Raw genomic sequence first — 15228 nt, forward strand, 5'->3', positions numbered from 1 at the left:
GTTTAGGACTCCCTCAGCAGTGAAACAACTTGCATGCCTGTGCTGATCCAAATGACTCAACAGGCATGCCATTCCATGGGAGAAAATGGAATAGGAAGGAGTCAGATCTTTCTCTGGCTTTAGTCTCTTACTTATTTCCACTTTGGCCCTGGTTTTCAATTGGCTACCCTAACACCTGACAGCTCGGCCCTCTCCAGCTCAGCTGAGCTCCTAACACTCTTGTCTCCTATATCTATAGCCTCCTGAATGGATTTCCTGCCCCCTGGATTGGTTTCCTCCAATTAATTTTCCATACTTTGCCACAGACATCAAAAGACAAAACAAAACAAAACAAAATATTCTATTCTCTTCAATATCCAGAAGTCCAAGTTCTTTAACATAGTTTATTAGGTCTCCTTTTACAAGCCAATACCTGCTTTGCTAGGATCATTATTCCTCCTTCCCTCCTGCTTTCCTAAACATGCTATTCAAAGCACTTGTCTTCTTTTTTTTTTTGTTTATCTTTGTTTGTGTTTATTATTTTTTTTCTTGTTGCTAACATACTTTAAATCTCAGACTAGATATCAATCGTCCAGAAATTATTTCTCTAAACCCCTGTCAGAATCCCCTTTGCTGAGCTCCTACATTGTTTGGTATTTCTCCCACATTAGCACCTGGTACCCATTATTGTGATTGACTTCCACGTACTAACAGTCCCTATCCAATAGTGGACTCCATGAGATCAGAGCACCATTTATATTGGTTATGATATGTTCCCAGTACCTAAACTAATCCTGGTATGATAAATACCTGCAGACAGCATGCTGAACATGAACAAATGCACAAATGTGGTCATATGAAGTCCAGGAGATTTAGTTGCTAGTCAAAGTTTGAGGCTACAAATAATAGACATCTACTCACATCTGTCGCCTCCCTCTACCCACTGGGAGTCTGGGAGTCAGGTATTCGAACTGAGAGTTTGCTCCTGCTCATATTCTGAAGAGTAAAAATATCCCTTTCAGCTCCCTAGGATTGGGAAGGGACTGGCAGGTCCTGCATGGCACCATAATTACACAATAGTGTTTTCTTAGAAGAGACTCCAAGGGTGTCTTGCCAGCTTCTTACTTACTTGGTCTGGAGTGCTCAGCTGGTGGTTGTCACACAGTACTTTATGGGCTTTATATGTTTCCTCATAACAAAAACAACAAAACGCTAAATAGTAACTCACTGTAGAGACCATAGTATAATAATAAAATTTAAAATGTTCAATAGTAAAAATAGTCCAGAAAACACAGCTGAGAGGAACAAAAGGTTGCAGAGAGGAATATAGGCCTGGAACTTACCATGAAAGTTTCTGTATAGTTTACATTTTCATTAATAGTAGAGATGAGTGTCTTGGGTTGTGAAGTTATTTATGATCTATATGGAATCTCACCTCTACCTGATACCAGCAGTCACTCTATCAGCCATTCATAACCATTTCCAAGATGAACTTGGCACTATATTATAAATCATTTGAAACCATTGCTTAGTGGCTGTTTTTTGTTTGTTTGTTTGTTTTTTACTGCATATATGTGGGATAGAAAGAAAACAGTGGTAGAATATACAATCCCAAATAAAATTTTGAGCCCAGAATTCCATCTGAAACAACATCCACTGTGATAATATGTGAGGTGAGGCCTTTCACCTGAACGTTTGGAATACTTTATTCCCATTGCCTTTTGTACCATAACTTATTTCTGCTAGATTTAGAAACCCTGGTTGCAATACTGAACTGGAGCTTACAATACTATTTTGGGATTCCAAAGTTATAACAGCAGCTAGTTGATGAACCTCAGTATTACACTTTCACATTGGCTGCTCTGAAGGTCCTCATTAAACCTAAATTTCCTCACATCAAAAGCAGAGTGTCTTCTACATGGGTTTGAGGGTGATATTTCTCTAAAGGATTTATCTTAATAATTAGGACTTACATAGTTAAAAAGTATGGTGATGACTTAAAGATGGTTAGTCCTCTCTCCCTATATTATAAGTGGAAAATTTTAAATTCAGAAAGGAGAAATTATATGTTAAAAGGCCCCAAAATGTTGATGGCAATCTGCACAACAGGGTTGAAGGAGATCTTTCAGTCTTCAGGTGTAACACTTACCTTCATTTCTTGAAAAGTTGGATAAGTTCAGTTTTTCATTTAAGTAGAAACTGCTTTTGATTTCTACAAAGTCTCCTGAATGGGTGCCTGTCAGAGAGATCTAAGTCACACAGAGTCAGAAAGATACAATCTTCACAGACATGAGTTTCTCAGTCTACCAGGAATCCCTGGTCAAGACATGGAATACAGTGGTGGTGATATTCAGGTTGGACATAGGACAGGATAGGTTTACAGTAATAAGGAAACCAGCTAAAAATAAGGAAAACCTTTGGAATCTATCTATCTGCCCATCTATCCATTTATCCATCCATTGACCTACCTGCCTATATATTTAATGCATTTATGAGCTGACAAGCAAGCAAGGGATTCTTAAGGATGATGAAAGATAACAGTCACAAAATCAAGAAACCAAAATAACATCAAGCACAATATGTAACAAGACATTCCAAGAAATCCCCTCCTAGATACTGTCTTGTGAAACTACAGAACATAAAGACAGAAGATCTGATAGAGAGAGAGGGAGAGGAAGATTACCTTCAAAGGACCAAGATCAGCAGAGGCCTTCTCATTACTGCCAACAGAAGCCAGAGAACAGGAGAATGAAGTACTGAGAGAACATTACTCTCACACATCTGATAAAGACAGAAGTCTGAGTTTAAAGCCCACATTTTCAACCACAGTGCTATTTTGCCTTTACTTCATCCACAGTCAACTAACTGTGGGACTTGATGAAGGGAAGAGGCATGGCCACTAGCTTTATTGACTCTAAGACATTGTCACTGCATTTATCCTCTTTCCTGCAGTGAAATTTCTCCCACCTTCAGTATTTTTTCTGTGCCGTTATCCTTCCCCATTTCCCTTAGTTTTGGCTTCTGGGTAATCATTTACTTCTTTGTCTTCATTAGCATCGTCTTTCTTGACTTTTTAGCAATTCTTTCTCTTTAATATCAATCAGAGGTGACCTCTGCTCTTTAAGTCAACAAGTACATGCCAAAGTCAGTTTTATCATCTTATCTCTAGAAGAAAATGAATCCCAAGGAGTATATTTTATATATCTTAGGGTCCCCCCTACATATTTTTTTTTCTAAATGCTTAATCTGTTCTTTTAACCTATAAAAGTAAAATTAAAATATTTAAACAGTATTCGGGGCCACAAAATGCTTCCAAATACATTACCTGACCTGATCTTCACAGTGACCCTGTCAACTCGATGTCTTTATTCCCATTTAATAGATTAAAATATTGGTTTAGAAGAGTTAAATCATTATCCCAATTCGTGCAATCAGTGAATTAAAGCTGAGCCCTAAACCACTTTAATAAAAATCCCACACACATTCAGTCTATCACTGACCCTACCTCCCAGTGTGCTGATTTATGTTCAAGGAGTTGGTTTTCCAAGAAATTGTATAAAGCTTGTATAAAGTCTGAGAACAATCCCAGGGAGTCCCTGCAAGGTTCAGTGGCTACTCCAGAGATTTAGAAATGAAACTAGTAAAAGTATTACTACTGTGGCTCTCCCCTTCCTGAGTATTAAGTGCAACAAGCTGATTATTATGATGGTACTTTATTCCAATAAGAACTGAAATGGGACAATGAAATCATGATACTTAACACTTATATAGCACTATTCATCTTCTGAGCTCTTTACAAACAGTAATTAATTAGAGGAGGGCAACAAGAGAGTTCAGCTGATCCGGTGATGCACATGTAATAAACCAACTCCTTCAGAATTAAGATCCAGAAGGAAAGTGTCTACATGAGATCCAGACTGAAACTGAGGGTGGGGGGGAGGGCAGTGCTGGTAGTGAGGCGTGAAGGAACATTTTAGAAAACCAAAACCTCTCCTTCTGCACCGTCAATACAATCGCCTTTGAAAACATGTTGCAGGTATTTGAATTATAAGGGAATTTCAAATAGGGCAGGAAATGGAAGCTGGTGGAGTGAAGGGAAAGATCAGATAAGAAAACTAAACCATATGTTGAATTCCACTGGTAGCAAATAGTCCTTAAGAGTGAAAAAATAGTGATCTTTTTATCAAAGAAGGAAAATGTGCAGCTCATCTGCCTTTGTGTGTTCTGAGATTTCTCCTTTGAATTTGGGGTTCAGTAAAATGTGTCCTGGTGGCTGAATGAGGCTGCTGATTACTCTCTTAGGAAGAGCGATGGAGGAAGCGGGGAAAAGAAATTGAAAAAAGAAAAAAAATATCAACATGTACCTCATAAGATCCTTCCTTCTGATTTAGACTCTGTTCCAGTAAGTGGCCACAAGGTCAAGTGACTGGCCCTGTGACTTCAGGATTACTGAATGGCACTCTCATCCCCTCTTGCTCTCTAACAACAAAATAGAAGGTCCCTGATGTTTGGCATTTGTAAGCAAATGTACCTTTTCTTCTCAGCTGCCTGACTCTGTTCTTAAGCACTGGCCTTCTTGATGCAATAGCAGAGGCATCAGAAAGGTACTCAAACACCATCAAATTTGGCTCTACTTCTCCAGATTGATGGACGTTAATAGGAATCCCAGTGGTGAGACATAGTGCCTTTACTTCTATCAGCTGTTACAGAAAAATAGAATGTTGGTACTGGAGACCTTTTGTCTCTAGATCAAATTCTAGCTCTGTAATTTACCACTGTGTGATGGTTGGCAAATCACCTCATTTTCTGATTTTCAATTTCTCCACTTACAAACTAAAAGCAGAGATTCATTTACTCATGACATTTATTTAAAGCTTTCCATTAGATGTGAGACTACAAAGACCAAAGACACAATTTCTCCTTTCTAGGGGCTCACAGTTTGGTGGGAATCTGTGGGGACAAGCACTGCTTGCCTGCTTGTAATCTTTTGCCCCAGAATAACCATGTGTCTGCATGACCCCCTCCTTTGGGTGGTTCGCTAAGTATAGGGTATTGATGACCTGGAGCTGACTAAAGCCATGCCTGCCTTATCGTAGAAACATTTGTTGGGAGGCTGACAGTCTGACCAAGGTTGGGGCACTAGTGGCATAAGAATTAACACTTCTAGAAAAACACATAGTCTTTGTCCCTTCCCCCCTGGCACACATGTAGTCTTTGTGCTTTCACCCCCACATAAGCATTTCCCTTACTCTCCATGATATTAGTGTCCAACCTTGTCCAGCCCACTGCTCCTGGACTCCTTGTAAGTAAATCTCAATAAACATTCAGGTATCATATGGAATCTCCAGGTCTTTCCTTCAGTCTTTCAAGCACTTAGCCATCACAACTTGCCCACTTGGGTATGTGATCGGACATGTGATTACACAGAAATTACAAAGAAACACTTATCAAAATATGGTGTGGTAAACTGGTATGGGGTTCTGCAGAAGCCCAGAGGAGGGAAATCTGAACTATAGTAATACAGGGTGAACAATGATATGCTGATAAATGTTTAGCAAGTAGACATCTGGGGAAAAAAGTGTATATTTTTATATACTAATGTACATTTATTATAAATCTTACTGACATAAAAAGATGCATAGCAAAAAAATTACCAAAATAATAAAATATATGGCATTTAAGAAAAATTGGCCATGTAGCAGTTGGGATTATAGGCTCTCCTTTCCTCAAGATAGTGGAAAATGATGTAGAGGAGAGAGAGAGAGAGGGTTACATGGGAGAGAAAAGGCTATTGAGGAAAAAGAGAGGGCTATTGAGAGGATTATCGAGGAGAGAGAGGGACTTTGGCAGGAGAGAGACACTTCAGCATTGCTTGGAGGAGGTGGGCAATGACCTATGGGATGCCCTTAAGGAAGAGAGAGTGTTATTGAGAAAATGGATCATGCTTCTGGAAGATTCCTGAGCAGTGGCGAAGGGGGAGGCGACAGGAGAAGACGTGTCACAGGAGGCCACTGGGGAGCGGGAGGAAAGAGTGGCACCTTCAGCCCCGGAAATGTTGAAGGAGCCAGGAGGAGATGAGGAGACGGGGTCATGGGCCAGGCTGCTGCTGAGGCCACAGCCCTACGTACCAGCCTCTCCGGTATTAAAGGCCTGCCTGGCTGCAATTAAAAAAAGTAAAAACAAGCAACTGCAGGCTCCTTAGGGTGAGGAGCCACACTCTACTCAGGTTGTGCAGTACTCTGTTCTCCACCCCTATACCCAGGATGAGCTGATGGACATGAGCATCCAGTATAGGCAGAAGCCATTGAAATCTCTGCCTACATGGCTTTTATGTCTCTGGGATAGGGGGTAGAAAACCTTGTTATGTCAGGTACTGAGATGAGTAGACTGGCTTCCCTGATGACACACCCTTCCCTCTAGCAGCAGTTGCAATGTGCCCATCAGGCTTCAGGGAATCAGACACTTCTGGAATGGTGGACAGATGCCATCAGGGTAATTTTCCATATTTATACACCAGCTGAAAAATGTATGTAGAGCTCCAATAAGTATTGTGAGAATTAGGCATGAAAAATATCATCTGTAATATGGATGCCAGAGCCCCAGTGAGGAGTTGTTCACCATAGGAATGAGAATCTGGTGCTGCATATAGCTCCCCCATCTCTCTTTGGGTCCCTACTAAATATTCTTGCCTCCTGCCCCCCACATAGGGCAACCCATAAGTGGGGCTACTTGTACTTTAGCAGATCTGGGGGAGATTGAGACAATAAGGGCACAAACTGAAAGGAGAGGTGCAAAAGGCCCCATGAAGTTCTCAGGGACCCAGATGTAGTTGATTTAATAAAGTCCTGCATAGTGAAAGAAAAACTTGATGGGCAGTTGGGCAGTCCAATAAGATCTTGTTAGAATTGTGGCACCAATTAAAGCCAGAGCAGTAGTTCCAGCTGTTTAGCTCCAGGACACAGAAACTGGAGTCAAGGTCTCATGCCCAGCCTGTGACTCTGCAAAAGTTCCTGGGGGAGAGTATTAAGGATTTGCCTGAGCCCTCACACCCACAGGAGGATGATTGGGCATCATGGTTCAACTGAGGTGGGGGGCCAAGATCCCCACCTTGGGGGACATTATGGGGAATGGAGGCCACATGTAGAATTAGCAATTCATTGGTCCCCTGTGAATGTACAATGTGTCCTGGCGCTGTTGGGCACAGGAGCTGAGTGTTCTCTGATTTGTGGCAACTCTGAGTGTTTTCCAAGGATCCCTGCTATGATAGATGCCTATGGGAGTAAGGCCATTAGAGTGAAGAAAGCCCAAATCCCATTGGGAATAGGAGGTTTACCCCAAAGGAGTATACTGTGTACATTTCTCCCATCCCTGAACATATTTTTGGGATCTATATCCTGCAGGGCCTGTGGTTACAGACCACTGTAGATGAGTTCAGACTGAGGGTACATGTGGTACAGGCAGTTTAGAGAGGACATGCTAAGCACCCACCTGTAGCTCTGCCTGTACCTCAGCAGGTGATAAATACTAAGCAGTATAAATTGCCTGCTGAGGCACAAGGAAATTGGAGAAACTCTACAGGAATTAGGGAAGGTGGGCATCATAAAGCCCATTCATAGTTCTTTAATTCCCCAGTGTGGCCAGTGAAAAAGCCAGTCAGCTCCTGGGGTATGGCTGTGGACTACAGGGAATTGCATGAAGTCACATCCCCCTTGCATGCTGCTGTCCCTTCTATAGAAGCCTTAAAGACACACTCTCCTCTATAGCAACCCTTATGAACTAGGGACATATCATTATGTTGTGTACCTTGCTAATGCTTTCTTCTCTATTGACACAGCACAGGAAAGTCAGGAATACTTTTCCTTCATGTGGGAAGGCCAGCAGTGAACATTCAGTGTCCTTCCACAGGGATACCTGCACAGCCCCACCATCTGTCATGGACTTGTAGCCCAGGTCTTGGCCACCTGGAAGAAACTGCACAGTGCAGCTGTATTACTACATTGATGACATTATGCTCACATCTGATTGTCTTTCAGATTTAGAAGGGGCAGTCCCTATACTGGTGCAACAACTACAGGAGAAAGGATGGGCTGTGAACAGCACCAAGCTTCAGGGACCTGGTTTGTCTGTGAAGTTCTTGGGGGTTGTCTGGTTGAGGAAAACCAAAGTTATTCCTGAAGCAGTCAAGTCTAGGCTTTCCCTACCAGTATGACTGTGGCAGTCTTATAAGAGTTTTGGGGTCTTTTGGGATACTGGAGAGTGTTAATCCCACATTTGGCACAAATTCTGAAGCCCTTATACCAGTTGGTATGAAATGGCATCAGGTGTTACTGCAATGAGACTTGTGCAGCTAAGCAAGCAGTCGAGGTGGTGCAGGCCTTGAGTGCAATGGACTCATCAAGGCCCAGTGAGCTAGATGTTCATGTAACCGAATATGGTTATGGATGGGGTCTTTGGCAGTGGCTTGAATAGACAAGCCAAACTATTGGGTTCTGGTCACAACTATGGAAAGGAGCAGAGACCTGGTACACCTTGACAGAGAAGCAACTGGCTGCTGTGTACCATGCCTTGCTTATGGCACTCATCACTGGAACAGATCTGGCCAAGGTAATAACCATCTTTCCCATCATAGGATGGGTGTAAGACTGGACTCAAAAGCCATGGAGTGGCATGGCACAGATGCCTACACTGGCCAAATGGGGCTCATATTTAGAGCAGCCTTGTGCCCTCTCAACTAGCCCCTAAAGTGGAGAATTCCAACACTTATTGGGGCCAGTGATGTATACCAGTGGAAAGCAGGAAGAACTTGCTTTTGAGACATTGGTAGCCAAGAGTCCTTATCAAGAGGGAAACACCCCTATATCTGAAGATGCTTGGTATACAGACGGCTCAGTCATGGGCAGCCCCTGAAGTGGAGGGCTGTGGCTTTCCATCCTAAGACTGAGACAATATGGATGGAAGACAGAGAGGGGAAGAGGAGCCAATGGTCTGGAGGGCAGTATGGCTCATGACAACCAGGAGCCCTCCCCTGTAGTTGCCAGCACTGACAGCTGGGCCATATTGGGGCTTGACCCTGTGGCTGCCAACGTGGTACCATGCCAACTGGATGGTTGGTCACTGGCCCCTTTGGGGGCAAGAGTCATGGCAAGACCTACGGGCCTCTGGTCAGACTAAGACTGTTCCTGTATATCATGTGACTGGCCATTTGCCTTTGGCATCCCCAAGGAATGATGAAGCAGACACATTGGTCCAGGCGTGTTGGCTAGAAGGGAAGGCTGCTTCTGATGTAGCCCAAACAGTGTTTGTTTCACACAAGGCAAAAGACAATGTGGGCTGAAGCCCTTCAGTGGGGGCTTGCCATTGACCTTTGAAGATGTCAGCAGAGCCCAGAAGGAGTGCCCTGTGTGCTCTAAGAGTGACTTTCACATGTCCCGTAGCAACATGGGGCAATAGTAAAGGGGCCAATACCCCTTGTCAGTTGGCACATAGACTATATTGGGTCTCTACCCATATCAGAAAGATATCATATGTCATGATGTATGTGCACACGGCTACTGGACTAGGTTGCTTTTCCTGCATTTCTTGCAGATCAGCAAACCACCAAGAAGGGCCTAGAGCATCTCTTTGTACCCTATGGCCAGCTGCAGGTGATTGAGAAGGATCAAGGCACCTACTCTACTGCAAATGCTTTACAAGAATGGGTGCAGTGATTAGGAATTAAGTGGAAGTTCATGTACCATATAGTCCTACCAGGGTGGGCATGATAGAGAGGTATAATGGTTTGTTGAAATCTGGCCTGAAGTCAGACACGAATAGTTTATGGGGCTGGTCAGTTCGTTTATGGACAGTACTATGGCATTTGAATGAGAAGCCCCAAAAAGTAGCCTTGAGCCCTGAGGATATGCTAAGACACATTGCTGTCTTTCCTAAACAACTGTATGTACAAAACAATGAGGAGTTATTGAAGCCAGGATATGGCCAGCAGAGCAACATTTGGCTGCCATCCCCAAATGCATTAAACCCTAAAGACACTGTTGGAGTGGTTGCCCTGGGCATTTCAACACGTGAACCAGCCAATGGCTCACCCCTTTGGGGAGGTCTGGGAGCTGGCCTCCTGTGTGTTCCTGGATGTGGGTAAAAAAACAATATTTCCAGAATCTCTAGCCTGTCCTTAGTGCATCTACATATCAACAGGTGCTTCCAAGTGGTGGAGAGAAGTAGTCCATCTCCATATCAAGGGGTAATTACCTGGTCACTGAGCACTTATCTGAACCTGAGAGGTTGGGGGGAGGATTTGCTTGCTTCTGCCCAGCAGGAGAGAGAGATGCTGGATGGCTTTTTTGTAAGCAATAAATGTGTTTTAAACTTTATTTCTCCCTTTGACTAATTTCAGTTTCAGGTAGGTATTTTGCCCCAGGATTTTGTCTCCCCATAATTACAGACATTATCTCAAGGATTAACTTGAGTTGACTTTACTACCAGGAAAAAATTATGAAACAACAACAACAAAAAAACCCCAGCAAATGTAAAAGGTCTGAATACCACCTAGTTACCCTTCTGTAAGGGTATTTCCACGTACAAGAGAAATCTCCATTTGTAAGGCTGTCTCTCTTACAAAGTACCAGGAAGAAAAGGAAGACTAAATATCTAACTACTCTTATCAATGGGGAAAGCAATGACAAATCTGTGTCACAACCTTATCCTTGTTTACCCTGCTTTTCCTTGTAACCACCAATAACTGGCCTCCCATCCCCAACATCTTTCTTTTGTTTTTAGATGGAGATGATATTCAAGGTGTAGCTTGGGCCATTTCCAAGAGATAGTTTTCCTGGATATTTCCCATGTATACATGGTTGCTTCATTTCTCTTTCTCTTTTTTCTCCAAACTTTTTTTCTGCCTCTTGATTCATGTTATTTAAAATAAAACAAGGTTGCTTTATTTTTAAAAAGATGAAATTTTAAAAAAGATGAAAAAAGGTTGTCCATAGTATTTTGTGTCCTGCCTTAGTAACAAAGCCATAGATTATTGCTTTAGCTTACAAAATAGTTTCCCCGATGTCTTAGCTTGTTATGACTGCCATAACAAAATACCACAGATTGGTGCCCTAAATAGCAGAAATCAATTTTATACCAGTTCTGAAGGTTAGAAGTCCAAGATCAAAGTGTTGGCAGGCCTTATTTTTCTGAGGCCTCTCACCTTGGTTTGTAGGTGGCTGTCTTCTCACTGTGTCCTCACATGGTCTTTCTTTTGTGCCCACACATCCTTAGAGTCTCTTTTTATATCCAAATATCTTCTTATAAGTACATCAGTCACACTGGGTTAGGGTCCACCGGAACAGCCTCATTTTAGTTTAGTCATCTCTTTAAACACCTTATCTACAAATATAGTCACATTGTGGGGTTTCTGGGATTACGGCTTCAGCATACGAATTCTGAGTGAACACAATTCAGCTTGTAGCACCTTGTTTTAACTATGTCCCCTTCTGACAAGAAGGCCTACCCTGTGACTTAAGTTGGCAATAATGTGGCTCATAGGCAGCAAAGAAGGGAAGGCAGAAAGATATTTGAAAGAATTAGCAACTACTTCACTCCAACTCCTTCGATATAAAAATTGCTATCCTAAGCAGAGAGCAAATCAAGCTATTAATTACTTGTTTAGTCAGATACGATAGATAAGCTCAACTGGCACATTCAAGATGTATATAGTAAGTGTCCAACAAATGACATGGACAGTAAATGCTATAGCATTTTAGGGGAAGAAAGAATTTTTTTCAGCTGAATTTATGGAGGAAGACCTTTGGGGTATCTTACAGAGAAAGATCCTGGGAAGAGGTTGACCTGGAAGAATGATTATTAACTCAACAAATGGCTAGGAAGAAAAAGGCTTCTGAGAAGCATGGAACAGCATCAGTGAGGTAAGGAGCAGAAAAAAAGGATGATTTCTCTTAGGAACAGTGAGTATATTATTTTGAAACAAGGAAATTTGTACAGAGAAGAGTAACAAGCAGGTTGGAAAGGTAGCCTGGGATAAAAATGTCTGGACTTCAGATATCACTGCAATGCATGTCTGCTTTTGCAGTCTTGCAAGAGTTAAAGTTAATACTTTTCTTGTGGAATTTTCTGATGTCTCTGAATTGGCCATCTAAGCTCTCCTCCTGAATTCATACAGGGTTTGGGGTGACCTGGAAGGTCAACTCTTAAGATAATTAGTACCAAAGAGCTGCACTCTTGCTATGCTGCCATTTCAGCCTTCTCACAATCTAGCAATTTTTCATGATAAATTGAATCTAATAACATATTTTTGCTGCCAAGATACATGGTAGATCATTGTCCTGTCACTTTGATAAAAATGTTTGGTTTTTTTTTTCTGTGGTCCAGACTTCACAATAGAGCAGGTGAAAAATCTATAGTTATGTCAAACCAAACACAAATATAACAATTTATTGAAACATGCACTTGAAAAAAAATCCATGGATATTACATGTGCTTCATGATTTAAAATTACTTTTCTTTGCATATTTCAGTTTTTAGGGTTCCTTTAAAGATGGACAGCTATAGCTGTGAGAGGTAACACTGTCCTTACATGGTACCAAAAACTTATTCAAGAGTGTTCAATGGACACCTGTGGTATTCCTAAACTGAATCGATACCCTATATAATTAGAGGCCTTTTGTGATTCCAAAGAGAGATTTGTATAGTGAAATGGATCACAATATAGGGTTTACAATCCAACAAATGCAATGTCTTGGTTCTATCAATTAAATCCTGTGATCAAGGAGAAGTCATCCGGCCTCCCTACACCCAGATTTTTTATCTGCATGGGTAAAATACAGAAGCCTAAGAGTGCTGAGAATGTGAAGTGAACATAATGCATGAAAAGAGCTTAGCACAGTGTCTGGCACATAGCAAGTACTCACAAATTTACATATTTATAAAATGTCTTTTGTCTCTACATTCAAAACATACAGTTCTAATTTTTGTTTATTATTTCTATGCACAGATTGAAACTTTTTTTCCTGTTAAGAAAAATACTTTGAATATATATTTTGAGGACATCACTTCCATTGTGTCTTCTTCAGGCATGCCATTTCCAGCATTGAGCTAGTGTGAGTGGGCAGCTGTTGGGGGTCACATGCCTTGCAGCCTCCGCGGTGTGTGCTGCCATTCTCTTCTTCTCAGCCCATGCTCCCGGGGTGGTTGAGGCAACCAGTTATGATGCAACTCATAACAATAAGGCCATTGCACTCGCTACAGTGCTGTTCTGATTGGTGCCTTTTTCCTTATCATAAGCTCCCTCCTGCTGGTGGGCTATATCAGCAAAGGAGGGACAGATCAGCAGAGCTGTTCCAGTCCTGATCCCCTTCGTGTCCTAGGTGTTTCTGCCAGGATTTTACCATTGGATGCATTGTGTATGGATCCAGAGGCTATTATTTAGGTTACTGCTACAATGACATTACAAACTTTGATGTCTCAGTCCAACTTCAGCCTGAGGAGAAGAGTCACAGGTGAGACTGAGCCCACTGCTAACTCATGGAACAGAATCTATAGGTAAGGGCAGAGGAATTCTGCAGTTTGAATGTGTTTGACAGAACAATGGCCAGACTTTATGGATCCATCCCAGAGATGTTAACTGAGTTTACAATAAACTAATTAGGACATGCTCTATTTATCATCCCCTGGCCCTGGCTAAATTCCCTGATGAGTATTTCTGCTTGAGTATGTATCATGGAACAGTAGCAATGTTAATGGTATGGAAAAGCAAGAGGTTATTCTACAGTAGAAAATGTCACTGCCTTTTTAGGGTTGAGGGTATCTTTAAAATAGTCATGGTTGTCAACTTGTTCTTGTGTCAAGTGGAAGAAACAGCATGTCAAATTTCTTATTGCTAAGTAACTTATTTTGAAAGTATCTAGGTGTCTTAGCCCCTATTTTCATCTCTAACTTCATGTTCTAATGGAAGACCTTGGCAAAATCAAATATCAGTGTCAGTGAGTCTGTAATATTTTTTACTTGCTTACAAGTATTAACAGTATTGGGGAATTTTAAAAATCTCAGAACAAGTTTTCAAAATGCAAGCATTTCTCTATTCACCTGTCTTTGACCATCTCTGATCTGGTTCACCAATAGATTGGCCAGCATTTAATTTGGGTCATTCTGTCTCATATAGATGAATATTTTCTGTATACCATGCCTTCAACAACTGAACTTAGGCTGCTTCCCAAAGAAAAATGTGTATAAGTGGTTATTATTTAGTTTTTAACCCCACTGTTTACATCTTGAATTATACCATTCTGTTAAACGTTGCAAGACTAGGCCTTGATCCTTAGAGGATTAGACTGCCTTGGTTTGATTCTCCACTTACCTGTTTGCAAAAAAGGGACTTCACATCAAAAGAAGTTAAAATGTCCAAAATCTGAAAAAAAAGCTTTAATTTGTAATATGAAACACACACACACACACACACACACACACACACACACACACACACACACACCTCAAAATGTAGCTTAATGAATTATTACAAAGCAAACCGCATTCTGGCTGAGAATCATAATCTTACCAGCTACCCCAGAAGTACCTGCCATGTGTCTGGTCCCAGATTCAGTGCCCTCACTGATTCATGAGTAATTTTTTTCCTGACACTAATAGTAGCATTTCCCTTGCATTGTTCATAGTTTTACAGCCCAAATGTGCATTAGCAGACACTACAGTTTATCTTGCCTATATTGTTCATTTGAATAGTTTCTTTAAAAATAAAGTCTCTTGCTTGGTATAAATTTCCTCATTATCCCTTTCGTTTGCTGAATAACCTGGACCATTGGACCTGTGGAGTTTCCCCCAGTCTGCCAGTCTGGATATTACTGATTGCACACACATGACTCAGTTCAACAAGATCAACACATCCTCTATAGTTCTTGCAAATTGGCAGCTGGACCCAGATATTAAATCAGACTAAAATTCAATCCTTTTAGCAAGATTATAGGCAGCTTTTGGGAAGTCTGTGTGAAGTACATGATCTTTGGTTGTCTCTTTTTATGATCTTAACAACCATTGATGATTAATGCCTGTAGCTACCTATCAATCCATTTTAAACATGAAGTGTTCGGCTTTTTTTAATGAGTTTATTTTTTATTATTTGAAATATAGTTGATAAACAATATTATATTGGTTTCAGGTGTACAGAACAGTGATTCAACTATTGTAGGTACTACTAAATGCTCACCATGGTTAAGTGTAATTCCCATCTGTTAT

The sequence above is a fragment of the Manis javanica genome, chromosome 9 (genome assembly GCF_040802235.1).
Source record: "Manis javanica isolate MJ-LG chromosome 9, MJ_LKY, whole genome shotgun sequence".
Taxonomy (NCBI): domain Eukaryota; kingdom Metazoa; phylum Chordata; class Mammalia; order Pholidota; family Manidae; genus Manis; species Manis javanica.